Source organism: Glossina fuscipes, unplaced genomic scaffold (assembly GCF_014805625.2).
Source record: "Glossina fuscipes isolate IAEA_lab_2018 unplaced genomic scaffold, Yale_Gfus_2 85, whole genome shotgun sequence".
Taxonomy (NCBI): Eukaryota; Metazoa; Arthropoda; class Insecta; order Diptera; family Glossinidae; genus Glossina; species Glossina fuscipes.
The window spans coordinates 597,898-612,199 of record NW_023998439.1 but is presented as its reverse complement, the minus strand read 5'-3'; positions in this window follow the sequence as shown (position 1 = coordinate 612,199).

The window sequence follows — 14,302 nt, the reverse complement described above, 5'->3', positions numbered from 1 at the left end:
AAATTAAATTATTGTAGAAAAGAGGGAGAGTGTCGAGAAGTTTACCTCTGTAACGATATTCACTGCATTTCGAACCGCTTCTTCATACTGTGTGCTATTCATCGATCTAATGTCAATACATTGTAACCTAATTACATGACCTCGTTGTGTTTGCTGATCAAACGCTTGCTGGGCAGCATTCAAATAAAGTTCTTGTAAACAAAAGTTGTTGACGGCATCATAAGCATTACAAGTGCCGAGGCGTTAGTTACTATCATAGACAATGAGTACTGAAATCAAGTTGGTAAGGTAAGTGGCAGTGATAGTTTTTACCCCATAATGCGGCTGCAGTGTAAGTAATAAAGTTTTTTATGCATTCAATATGCTGAACTTTGCGAGAAACGTTGAGGATACATATCTCACATGTTGTCCAGAAGAAAAAAAAAAAAGAAGAAGAAATATGAGTACGCTTTGCTTGTCTGAAGAGGACAAAAACATTGTGCAAGCTGAACTGTTAACATTCTCGCGTAAGTTTGTATATGTATAGCATTATGCTCTATCTATGTTAGGATTAGATAGGTAAAGCTGCATTTACCCAACAAAATCATTGCTGAAGCGCGTAAATCAACAACACTTGATGAAACTGACGAAATTGCAGTGAGCAGCCATAATATGCCGTAAGTGATGAAAAGATGATTTTCGAGCATAACATCATCAGTATTTTTCTGTAATACAAAGCAGGTCAGGGAAGCGTTAGTAAAATTGAACTAGTATGCGCTAATCTCCCGTCTACATATATACTATGAATTATCCCATTTGATTAGCATTTGTTTCAGCGGATGAGTAGCAGCCTGTCTAAACGCTGTCTAAACGCAATCGATGTGGACTGAAGAAAGGACTGATGGAAAGTACCAGAAATTATTTAAAATGTGTGCACATTTCTAATATATATCTTTAATATGACTTATTCAAGATGAAGAATACATGTTAATATTTTTATATCCTCTTCTACACCCTTGCACCCCATTAGCAATCGTTATTATCTTAACTCTATGTTATTAAGAAATTGTTAATTTTAGAACAGCACGAATTTTCTTGCATTCATTTTAAGTTAATTTCCATTACTCAAGGTCGTCAAATTGAAAACATTTATTACTGTTTCCTTTACTCACTCTGTTCGTCTGCTGCTTTACAGTAGCATAGTGTAGTAGAGAAATTGTTCGCTTAAGGTAACATTAAAATTCTAATCATACTAATGCAATCTGTATATGCGGAAATTCTTCAAAATTAATTAAATTATAATTTGAGAATGTGTTTAGGCAAAACTGTTACAACATGTGGCAGGTGGCAGTAAGTAAAACGGAAATAGCGATTCTGTACTCGTATGGGTATAGCCTTAGCAATCAAATGAATATAGCGAAATAAGCGACTTTGTCGTTGTTGTTGTTGTTGTTATTATTATTATTATTATTATTGTTGTTGTTATTGCACCTTTAGTTGTCGAAAGTTTGAACAATTTTCAATATTGAAAGGAAGAAGATTTCCGGGAAAATACAGAGAGAGAGAGCACGTAAAGCAATAATAGCAACGCGTAGAACAAAACGTTTGTATAATATTTTTGACCCCGAGGATATGTTAATGTATGTAAAGTTAATTTGTAAAAGAATATGTAAACAGACATAAATTTTGGAGAAGTACAAAACGAACGTTAAATCTGTTGATGACACACACACACACGCACACACACACATCTCTTTCTCTAACAATGTTGATTTTTATGCTTGTATGGTCACAAATATATTGTAATCAGGTACAGGCACAATCTAAAGAGGAAAGCTTTTCAATTTTAAAAATAAATAATTTTGAAGGAAAAGAGAAAACAAAACAAAACAAAACAAAAAAAAAAAAAAAAACAAAAAAGAAAGATATAAAAAACATAAATTTCATAAAGGGATAAAGAATGAAAAAAAGAAAGGAAAAAAAAAAAAAGACACAACATCATATAAGCATGCGAACGAAATGCTTGCACAGATGTGCAAATGATATATGTTATACAGTGCTTGAATGTGTATAAAATATTTTAAATATATATATATATACAAATATACATACGTGTACGAATACATACATGTGTATGTGTCGACGTTGCATTAGATTTGTTTACTTGTGATTTGCCTTTTTGGCTGTATTTAAATTTGCAACACAAACAGCTGCAGGGTAAATAACTAAACAACCTGTATGTGATTGGAAAGGTAGAGTAAAAGCGCGCTTCAAACACAAGGCAGCATACTAGCGTAAAAAGTTTATTCTTGCAACAAATAAGCACAACCGAGCAGTAGACAGCTGGCTAGAAGATATATGTGTGCGGTTGACGGGGAATATTGTATGCCGTTTATCCTTATATTTCGATATAATAAAAAGTATTGAGCCCCTTAGATTATTTAAATAATATTTTATTCATTTAATCCATACGCTGGCGTATACAGGCATTTGGGATCAAGCAATTCATTGCGTTCAATATTTTCTAGACTTGGGAAGATATACAACAAGAAAATTTTTGAATCTTTAGAGAATTAAATATCACTTGCTTTAACCGTAACAACTGCTCCCTACTTCTCGTGCTCTTGATGAATGTTGTGATGTTACTCTTGAGTGTATATATGTATGTATGTATGTAGATATGCATTTGTATATATTTAGATGTGTTTATATGTATGCTTATCTCTTTTTCTTCTCGCTACCAACAGAATAATGTTGATGGCGATGATTTGATGGGAAATCTTACACAACTTTCACGGTTGTTTATGTATTTATTTCATATAATGAAGTGTTTGTAAAGCAAGTGAAAAGTAAAAGAGAAAAATAAAAAAAATGTGGAAAGAAGAAAACTTTATCTTTGTGATTGCTCTTGTATGTATGTATGTATGTATGTGTTACTAAATTTGTTACTAAATTAATGTGTGCTGGTGTATAAGTTTATTGACTAAGACTTAGTTGCATTTTTATTAAATTGAAAATAAAGAAAAATTTATTAATAATAATGACAATTATTATTAAAAGAAAAACTTTGCAGTTCTTGTCGAAGAGGTTGTACTCTCCTTATTCCCGCGTCATCTTAAATAAAACTTTAGTTTTACACTATATACGAAGCTTCTTAGAACTTCAATTCGTGCAAGTAAAAACTCTACTTTATTGCATTTGGTTTAGATTGAGTTATAAATATCAACTCAGTTTTAAATGAAAATTTGCTTAGCTGATATTTTATAATTATATATAATAAAGCTTTAATGTTGAAAAATTCATTGCTGGAATCTGACAAACGTTGAATCTTTAAAGAATTCTACATAGTCTATTTATCTTAACAAGAACGAGATAAGTTCCGAAGTTTAATTCAGATATATCTTGGTTTGTAGTGGTTAGTGCTGTCTTTGCATGAGATTCGGTTTTTCTTTTTTTTGATACCCTTCACCGAAGGATAAGGAATAGCGGGAATTCATTTCGTCAGAACATTTGGAATCCGCAGAAGCCAGATAATTCCCTTACTTATGTTTACGCAACTAGTGACTAAGATATCCCAGTGTGGTTGTGGCTTCTTTAGCTTTCATAAAGCAGTTAGCATGTGTCACTTATTTTGATCCATCAACATTCTGCTCAATGCTTCATTTGCTCAATGGATAATCAGTACGAGGCTAGGTTTTGTCGACGTCAAATATGCTGCTAGCAGTTGAGCATTATTTTGGGGAAAGTTTTGATACAGATCCATCCATATGAGATCGTGACTTTTGTAACCGGGAAAGAACTTTCATACACATTTTGCAACTTATGGTGCTATCATATAAATGATAGACTGCTTCGTTAATCCAAAGAAAATATCGTCCAACTTGGTCTAGAAAAAAATCAACACTTAGTTGTACACTAGGGAAATAAATGAGAACAGCACTGAATGTTATTCAAACATTATTCGTTTAGAATTTTGAAAATCATTAAGAAATTACGAGTTTTCGATAATTTTATGATAGCGAGGAATCTCGACTAGCAAGTCACTGGTCGTGGTTTCGAATCTCAAGTGCGGTAGAGCCGATAGCCTTAGATGCTAGTGCTTTTAAGAGTTTAGTCTTAGACTTTATTTCTCTGGCGAAATTAATAATAATAATAATATGATAGCTCGATCGATAAAGACACTTACAGATCGCGGAGACATTCTCCAGCCTGCGGCTCCTCTTTATTCGTAGCTCTCCATTTCTTTCCGATCATTATAGTAAAGCAAATATAGCAACAAGTGGACGCGACTGATTTTTTCTATTTTATAAATAGCAGTTTTTCCCGCATAGGCGTGTAAGAGTTGTAGGTGTGCCGTCTGAAACTTTCAGGCCGCTTCAAAACCCTTTTGCAAATTCGTAGGCGATATCTTCATTTTCTGTAATGGGAGAATGTTTATCACCGTTACTACACGATTAGGAAGACGGATAGGTGGACAGACGAACAAACAGATGTTTTAGGCGCATTCGAAATTTGCAACTTTTCGAAAATTTATATATACTATGGCATTCTTGAAACTTGTTTTTGCGCCTTATAAAGGTATTAAAAAAAAAAAAATTAAACTTTGAGACATTATAATATTGGATAGGCGTGGAGAATTTTTTCCATTTTTGTACAGGTGCTACCGTATCGCCTATAAAATATGAATTCAAATTTTTCTATATTGCTTTCATTGCTTTTGAAAAACACAGGTGTTCTCAATTTACGTGGTGCTGCGCGCGTGTCCTTCAACCGATTTCGCGCATTATCAATATCAACCTGTATGCAAGAAATTGAGGAAGTTGAGAAGTTGAATTGAGAAATTGAGGATAGTTTCATTAAAGCATATTTACAAGAGACTTTACATATACAGACGGACGGACATGCTTAAGTCGATTCAAGATTTGACGGTGATGATGAATATATATACTTTGTGGGGTCTTTAATGCTTCCTCATGAACATAAAAAAGGTTAATTGAAAGATCGGGTTGACGGCTTGAAATATACATCGTATACATATACAATGATGCGAATATTGAATGTAATGTAAGGGATTTAAATATTTTTCGGTCCTTACATTTGACAATAATAATAAGGATTTAATCATCTTTTTTTTTTACAGCTGTAATAAGAGATCTACATACATACAGCTACGTAAACTAAATGCCATAAATCGATTAATATTCTATGAGGTCATTGGAAAAGATGTATGCAAAATTTCTTACATAAGGTAATGCTTCTAATTCTTTCATTGATTATTGAAATCGCTAACAACTAACTAACTAACTAACTACTCATTAATATGGTTTCTTCTTCTTTCTTAGAATTTGATTAGTGTCGTTTATATAATATTTATGCTCATATTTTATAATATTAATTACTCTCAACTGTTGGTATTCACATTAATTTCCGGTATTAATCGATTATCGGAGCATTTTGTGTGCTTAACTTCTAACGTATAAAAGGAGCATCTTTCATAAATATAATTACGTAGATTATCCTCCTTTTAAAACGAGATGAAGAAGCATCCTGAAATACTTTATGCCCCTTTTTAGTTTAGGTGCACTTGAAGTGCTGTTGTACTGCTGTATAATCAAGTAGTAAATTATGCTACGTGCAATAAGGGTGATGTCGTCACGTAGAAATTATGAATACTTAGCATGAATACAGATATTGATGATATTATTAACGGCGAGAAGATATATAAGGGAAATGTTAAAGTTAACGTTGCGATGCGAGACGCTAATGGAGGACATTTTTGTAATGACATTGCAATATAAATTTTTTATTTTTTTTTTTATTTTTATTTTTTTTTAATAAAAAGACGGTAAAATGCTTTATGTTATTACGGATGAAAAATGACCCTATTGTGTCGATTATTTAAATATTGAATACATTAAAAAAGTTTAAAGAGCATTTATTTTCCATTTTCTTTTTTTGCTTTTTCTTTTTTTTTTTGTATTAAAAAATTTTTACACAATTATTAGCTTAAATTCTTCCGAAGGTAAATGACTCATCACATTTTATGTTGACAGTTTTGTTACTTCAAGTTAATACTCAATCATAAGTCTTTATAAGGTGTTGGGATTTTGCTTGAAGACTTAATAAAAATTGATGAGCCAGAGACATTAAATGAAGATGTCGGCATGTTGTCTAACGTTCATTACCCTTTCTTCTTTTTTTTTTCATATGAACTAACGTAAAACAATCAGTGTGCTTTTCATGCTGTTGTTGTTGTTGCTGTTAATATAACTTGATATCATCATTGGCATAAATGTGTAGGCATGTCTAGCTATCTTGTTGTTATTATTATATTTTGCACTTAAATGAAGGATTATATGTTTATTTCGTTACTTGATTTGTGATATTTATATATATATATATATATATAGTTTTCATAGTAACGGGCGCATTTTTTGATCAAATTGAGATCACGAATGGATTTTGTAATTCTCTTCCGATTCAACAGCTTGGCCCATTTTTACCCGCCATTTTTACGGCTATTTAGTACATCGCTCGTCAGCGTTCTAATCGTACATATCTGCCTCCGTGGCTTGGCCTGTACTTACTTAATCTATATATGTCTTATCCCGCGTTTATCTGCTACTTTGGTCGATTCGCCTTTCAAGCCTGCTTTGAATTGATTTTTCTTCTATCCTCACAACTCCTCTACGGCTCTTCATTTGTCTAACTTTCTTATTAACTATACACCTTCAATAGCTCGTTTTCCAATCCATTTTTTGATCGTTCGTTTGGCCAAATTCTATGTGCATTCGTTCTTCTCCCATCCACCTCCACCTGACCGAGAAGATAATCGGTATGGTTGCCAAGTACTTGTGCTTGTTGCATGAAAACATAAGATTTACCCATTGGCCAAACATCCATTAGACTGTCGCCACCTCGCTATCTCTTTCTTTTTCTAAACCTCTTTCCGACCATGATCGAATTACGCATTTAGGGGACATCGCTTGAGTGACTGGTGAGTGAGGAGTGAATGATATTTAAAAGAGAAAAATCTATTTTAGATCCATCATATGGCATCTGCGCTGTATTGCTTCCAAAATAGCTTCGTTCCTTATTACTCTCCGTGGGCGCTATTCTCCAACCGCTGGTGCCTTCTTTCCAACTATCTTCCGCCCTGCTGGCCTTCGCCCGATGATCTACTGGAATGTCTGAAATATATATGTAATTATTCTGAATCAGCTGTGATCTCTAGAAGAAGTTAGAAAATCTGCTTAGTTGAGCGAAGAAAATTGCAAGCTTCAAAAGACTTTTGACAGATAAGGGCCAGAGATTTCAAATTTAATATGAATAGAAGCTAAGAATGGCGTCATGGATTCAATTAACGGTACGTAAATATCAGGACTTTCTACCTTAGCTGTTAGGAGTTCAGAATTCGGTTCAAGTTGAACACAACTCTCATATATTAATTTTTTTTATTTTCTTTTCGATTTTTGAAATTGTGAATTTCATTTATGTCAATCTTCTCATCGATTCAATTAAAATTTTATTATCGACATGGTAATTATGTACATACTGTGTATGAGAAAATATCTGCAACAAAATGCATACGTAACTGCCTTCGTGCATACATAATCTTAATAAAAAATTAATTTCCTATGTTTTCATGTTGTTATTGCTGTTGTTTGTGTTCTTGTTGTTGTTGTTGTTGTTGTTACTCAAGTTTGCGGTTATAAAGTAATTTTTACAGTCTGGTGATATTTTAAAAAAAATTTTTGTTTTCAATTAAAAAAAAATTTTCCGAAGAGCATGTAATTGAAAATTAATTGACATAGAATTGCAAAAAAATACATGTTGGAAAAAATAATGTTTTAAATTACTCGTATTTCATAAAAGAAATATTGTTTTATAAGATTAAAAATTATATACAAACCCATTGGGCAAATTTGCAAATGGACGATTATATCAAAATCCATTTACAATTTCATTCCAATGACTGAGTCCTACTAAATTTTATGAAATTTCTGAATGCGGCACTTGGACTGGCGTATGATACGATAAAGTTAATACAATGGACTGGCGTATCATACGATAAAGTTAATACACTAGCGAAAGGGATTGTTTCCATCCGAATAAGATAATAAAGCGGACAGAAGGATAACGAGTCGAATGTATTATTGAAATTTTTTTTGATGATATCCTTGGCGCTTACAACCTCGTACCTAACTTAAATTTAACCAGAGGATAATACCTGAGAGTTCGAAAGGGAACATTCTGGTTACTTTTATTGAAGAGCGCAAGCAAATCACTTTCGCTATTCACAGATTATAGATGATTGGCAATTTCCGAATTTTCGGCAGACGGACATACCATAAACGAAATTTGAAATTTAATTTTGGGTAAGATTTCAACGGCGTAGCTGAAAATGAACAAAAATTGGTATAATTTTTACCTACGCTTCTATTAACCTATGGGACTTGTGCAAGCTTGCACCACATACGAAGTTCAAGTCGCTCAGCATTCCTACGGTTAGCTATGTGTTCTCTGCGGATAATTTACAAAATATATGAAAGAGCAACGACGCGGTCGGTGTTTTATAGTTGAGTGCTGTGTGTCCCCATAAAGTTTAATGGCCAAGAACAACACATGCGGCATTTCAAACTGAGGAGTTCTACTTTAATCGAATTTCTAAATTGACTTCGTCGGCCGATAAGGGAATCTGCGAAAATTTTTGCCAATATTGTTAGTAGTAAGTAAAGTAAGTTAAAAAGTAAAGTATTTCCAAACATTTTGAAAGGCAACAGGTCACCAATGCCGGTTATTAAACAATCACTGTTCATCGTATCGCTTAATAAAATTGCTCATCTACCTTTGTCATAAGACTTCGGAAAATGTACCTTTACATCATATAAAGGGTTAAAAAATAGACCTGTGCAGTCCAAATTGTCAAGTTATTAGTTTGTATCAAAAAAAAAAAAAAAAAAAAAAAAAAACTAAAGAACGCGTGCAGCATTTGAAAATTGCGAACTGTAACTGGACACAAAGACGGACGGGCGAATGGACGCATCATTCCAGTCGAATCAGCGCGCTCTTATCTTATCTTAATTAAAGTGGGTTAGAGTACTCAGAGAAGTCAATTTGTCCATTGAAGTCTGCAATATAAACCTTCAAGGCGGTTACAGGTTATATGTTTTCTTTTTCGTTGCAGTGTTAATGTACTTTAGGACATTCACACGGATCATAGAAATTTCAGATTGAGAGTAAAGTTAAAATATTCTCTCAAAGTGATGGGCAATTAAAAAATGAATTCATTTACATTTTTGGCACAAACTCGAAATATTCAATTTCCATAGAGCTCTTGAATCATACACCTGACGATTATATTTACGAAGCTATAAAGAGTGACACTAAGTAAGTTGTTATGATATGTGCATGAGTATCTAACTATCTGGCATTCTGTTTATTTCAATTACTTAACCCTTAATGGAATTGTAATCTTAAATAATTCATCGATTTCTTTGATGTTTTATATCAATTTTCGTTTTACGTTACTATTTTTCTATTTCTCACAAAGCTTTTTCAGATAATCCCGCAATCAAGTTGTCGTTATCTCCTTTAATGCTCGTTGCACAGGAATAAATACTAAAAACGAAAGAGCATGAAAACAAAAAAAAAAACCAAAAAAAAAAAAAAAACCGAAAATGAAAAAAAAAAAAAAGAAAACAATGCACGACATAGTATCGCTTTTGCCGTTAACTGAAATTCATAATTTCCGTTTGTACTCAAAGCACATGTGGCTGAACACGTAAATCCGCCATATGTTTGTGTACTCCTCGAAAAGAATTCATTCATTTTTGTTTAAAATTCAAGCAACAACATATACACAGCATAGGGAGGGAGATAGATCTAAGCACATATACACACACACACACACACAAACACAATAGCATGGCATAGATATGTTAAAATTTACATAAAAACTGGCCGTGTAACAAACAATTCGAGATTGCAAAACATATGCAAAAAGGAGTGAAAGGGAAAGACAAATAAATAGAGGAAATCTTCCTCCGACATCAACCTCAGAATTGTAATGACAGAAGTTGAGGCATTACATTACCAACAGTTGCTTTATTCGCAAAACATACATATATTTAAGCCATCAACACAACAATGTTAATGATAGTGTTAGTGTAAATTGAAGTTGTAATTGTTGTTGTTATTGTTGTTGTTAAGCAATTCACAAGTAGTCCATTCTGTATATATTAATATAAATGTAGAGTATAATGGGGACAGGCAAACAGACAAAGAGAGAGAGAGAGAGAGAGAGAGAGAAAGAAAGAAAGAAAGAAAGAGTGATAGGCTTGTCATCATGTTTTAGTCGGAATTTTAGTTTTCGGTTACGGCGTCTCTTGTGAGTGTGTGAGTTTTAATATGTTTTTTTTTTTTTTTTAAATTTCGGTTTTTCTGGTTGTGTGATGGCATTTGTGACGGATGGACTGCCAAGTGGAAGAATACTCATTTTCACAAATGCTTTCAAAAAAATAAAAAATCCAGTTACAGAATAACATGTTATGAAAAATAAACTACTAACAATATGATAAAGCATACATTACAACACCAACAATAACCTTTTACAAGAATTGAATATCATTTATACATATATATATATATATATGTGTGTGTTTATATACATATATGTGTATTTATATATACATATATGTAAATATTAAAAATTACTAAATGATTTTTAAACCATTATACCACAAGTGTATAGCGCACACATACATAACGGTTTATGCATATCACTTAGCCATCAAACAAATGAATTCAAATTGACATGATTTTCATGGTGATAATAATGATGTTGATGCTGATGTTAATGCTAATACATCGCAACATTTAATCTAAACTGTTTACAAGGCAGAAAGGTTTTAAACTGAATGTAATATCAAGAGAAATTTCACTTTTATTCGTTACGTTTCGTTTCGTTTGTTTGGATAAATGTATGCTTGCTAATATTATATATATATATATATATATATATATGTACAAAATGCACTTAACTGTAAAATTGAAAATGCATTTAGGATTTTCATCAAATTCACAACACATTGCAGCTTACATGTAAAAAGTGTTGAGCTCTTTAAATTATGATAGCATATACAGCTACAATAAGCCAAACTCATTTTTCTTCGCTAGCTGTTCAGTAGGTGTGAACAAGATATTGTACATTTGTAAGTCGTCAGATATTCTGCTTCATGCAAATGATTTTAAAATTTCATTGAGTTAAAGTACCATAAGGAAATGTGTACCGCGTAAGGGATAAGTTACGGCATTTGCTTCCACCGTGAAAAATTCAGCATCAAAGCTTATTATCGTTGACTGTTCATCGCAATGTCTTTGAAAAATATTTACGTACACATAACCGAATCTATTTTTAGTGGACGATATGTTGGAGGCAACACGGGCATCGCTCGAGCTGCTGCTTTCGTTAAAATCGCTCAGTTCATTCCAAGGAATCTTTATTTGTTTAGTCGAGTGCTTCAAAGCAATGTCGCGAAGAGAAGTTTCAGAGTATGTGGCCAGTATGAAGAGGAAAGTGGCCTTGACAATTATACTATGAGTGGAATGAGCAGTCCTATAAGAAAAACATCTACAAGATTGTAATGAGAAGAACCTCTCAAGTATATCGCAAAGTTTGTATTAATGCCTGAGAAATTTATGAGATTAATATGCTATTACGTTAAGAAGAAATTGTTACGTCTCCAAATGTTCGATAAGTATACGCTTGTGTTCAGCCTGTCAACTAAACAGATCCAGTACGCTACCCTGACAATGTTCGACTGCATGAGCTTTTGGTGATACTTAGAATAATAAAAGAATATCTGCGTATCGTTCCAAGCTAATCCACGCTAAGATATCATCTATCATGCACTTGAAATAAGATACCTTAGGTTGTCGAGAGTTTATTAAGACGAAAAACCATGCTGCTGTATTGCATGCATAATCTTTAGAATTTTTTAATTTACTTAATAAAAATACGGTTTTAAGAGGGCTTCCTATGTATTACGGCATTACCGCAAAGAAAGGGTTAAGAAGTCAATTAACATTATTTGTTAATATAAATGCGTTTTTTAAAATTATTATAAATGTATTTGGAATTTTAATATTCGCAAAGCTTAATACTTTTTCAATCGCTTCAGTCGATATATACATAGATTAATGCATATATAAAATTTTCAAATATTTATCTAACATTTTAGGCCAAAGCATGCATAGCCAACGTTGCACGCGTATTATTCATTTTCATTTCAATCATGCCTGATTGCTTGTGTTCATGATACCGCCGTTGATGTTGCTCATGATTATCATAACGATGATGATTCTGTTGATTTGCTGCCAAATGACTTTTCAAGTGATTTTAGTAAATAACTTTTTAATGACGTCGCTATCTTCGCGAACGAGTGCCGCTGTAATTGAAGATAAAAGAAAAAAAAAAAAAGTATAGAGAGACGAAAATATTAAACCGAATGTTTTAGGGCTTATAGCCCAGCCTAGCACTCAACGCAAATTATTAATATGCAAATATTTGCACCTGGTGCATTTGTTAAGTGGGGGAAAATGTTGTGCTACTTTTCATTTAGATAAATTCCTTGCCAATGGATTTAGGCTATGAAATTTTTAACGTTGCAAGAATCGTAAAATTTTAATATATATACATATATATATATATATTTTCTTTTTTTTTGTCATTTTTTTATGTTTGAAGACTGTAAGTGGGGTTAAAAAGGGAATTCTTTGTTCATCAAATATTTTCTAACAAAATTTGTAATATTTGAGATTTCTACAACAATGTCTATCACTAATGGAATACACATGCATACAAGCATACATACGTACATACATACATACATACATATATGTATACATTGCAGAAGAAGTGATTTCCTGTTCTTAGCTAGAACTACAATGGAAGGGATAAATTGTCTACAAGTGTTGAAAGGCTACTGTCTACAACGCGGTAAATACAATGCTAGCCTTGTAATGCGTCTCTTCAGATAATGAACAGTTTCAATCATATCTCAGTGATGAGTCGATTATGTCATGTCTGTCCGTCGGTCTCTTTCTTTTCTTCTTTTCTCGTTTGTTCTTGTTATGCTTACGCGTAAAATTTGAAAATTAAAATTTATTATTAGCTAATAGCTCAGGTCACAACAGAATAGTCAAGCAGACAAGAATCGTCATTACCAGGTCACATATTTGCGCGGTCAGGTTTCAATTGGTCACTTACTATACTTATATTTCAGCCAACACCTACTGATTGAGCGTATTGAGCACTAGGCTACAGACACTCACTAACTTCTTCCCTTTCCTCACTTGTTGTTTTTGATCATGATCGTGCTACACGAATAGGTGACGCGGCCTGTGCTTGGTTTGAAAATGAGCTGGACTTGCCAAACGGCACGTCGACAGCAGGTGAAGGGAAACCTCTCGTTTATATATATAAAAGAAATATCTCTTCAAGTAGAGACTGGGTATGACCAGCGTCCAACTTTAAGATTGTCCAAATATGATATGATCATACATATGCCATAACTGTTGATCAAAACTAGGCCTATATCAAATTTTTGGCTTCCTTTTCATTAAGTAAGCAATTGGTCTGCCACACTGGGACTTTGTTATGCGTTAAGGTTATAGATAAAAAACACAATATGACGCTGCCATCATACTAATGTCATAATTTTGGATCAGAACTAAGCCTATGTAAAACTTGTTTACACCACAGCTGCATAATCAGCAAAATAGTGTCTCCTACAGATCCGGCAAAGTTGTACAAAGATTCGTTGCCAAGGGTCCGTCTAAGGCAAATACAAGCTTCATAGTTCCGGGATGTCAATCGAATAAATGTAGAATCGAAATATTCCCTCAACGTTTCTGATCATCTGAGGATTTCCGTAAGGTAATGTCGCAAATAATTAATTTGATCAAGTCCACCTTCTCCGATTCTTGCAATAAATTGAAAGTCGAAATTATATGTGTTCACACTTTTAGTTATTGCTTAGCGGAGGATGTATTTTCCTCACTTTCGGAAAAATGAAATTCTTGACCTATTTTGAAAACTAGGTAATGGATTTGTTTTAAGTTGCGTACAGCTTTTACATTTTGTAAAATTTAGGTCTTCATTTCAGTATAGACTTGAGTTTCCTTTTCTTTTTTTTTCTTTTTTCTTATTTTTCTTTTTGTAAATTAACATAGACAAATGAAAGAGAAAGAGAGGGGGGAAAAAAAAGGAAAAAATGTAAATAAAACTACTATTCATATTTAGTGCAACCAAATAACAATA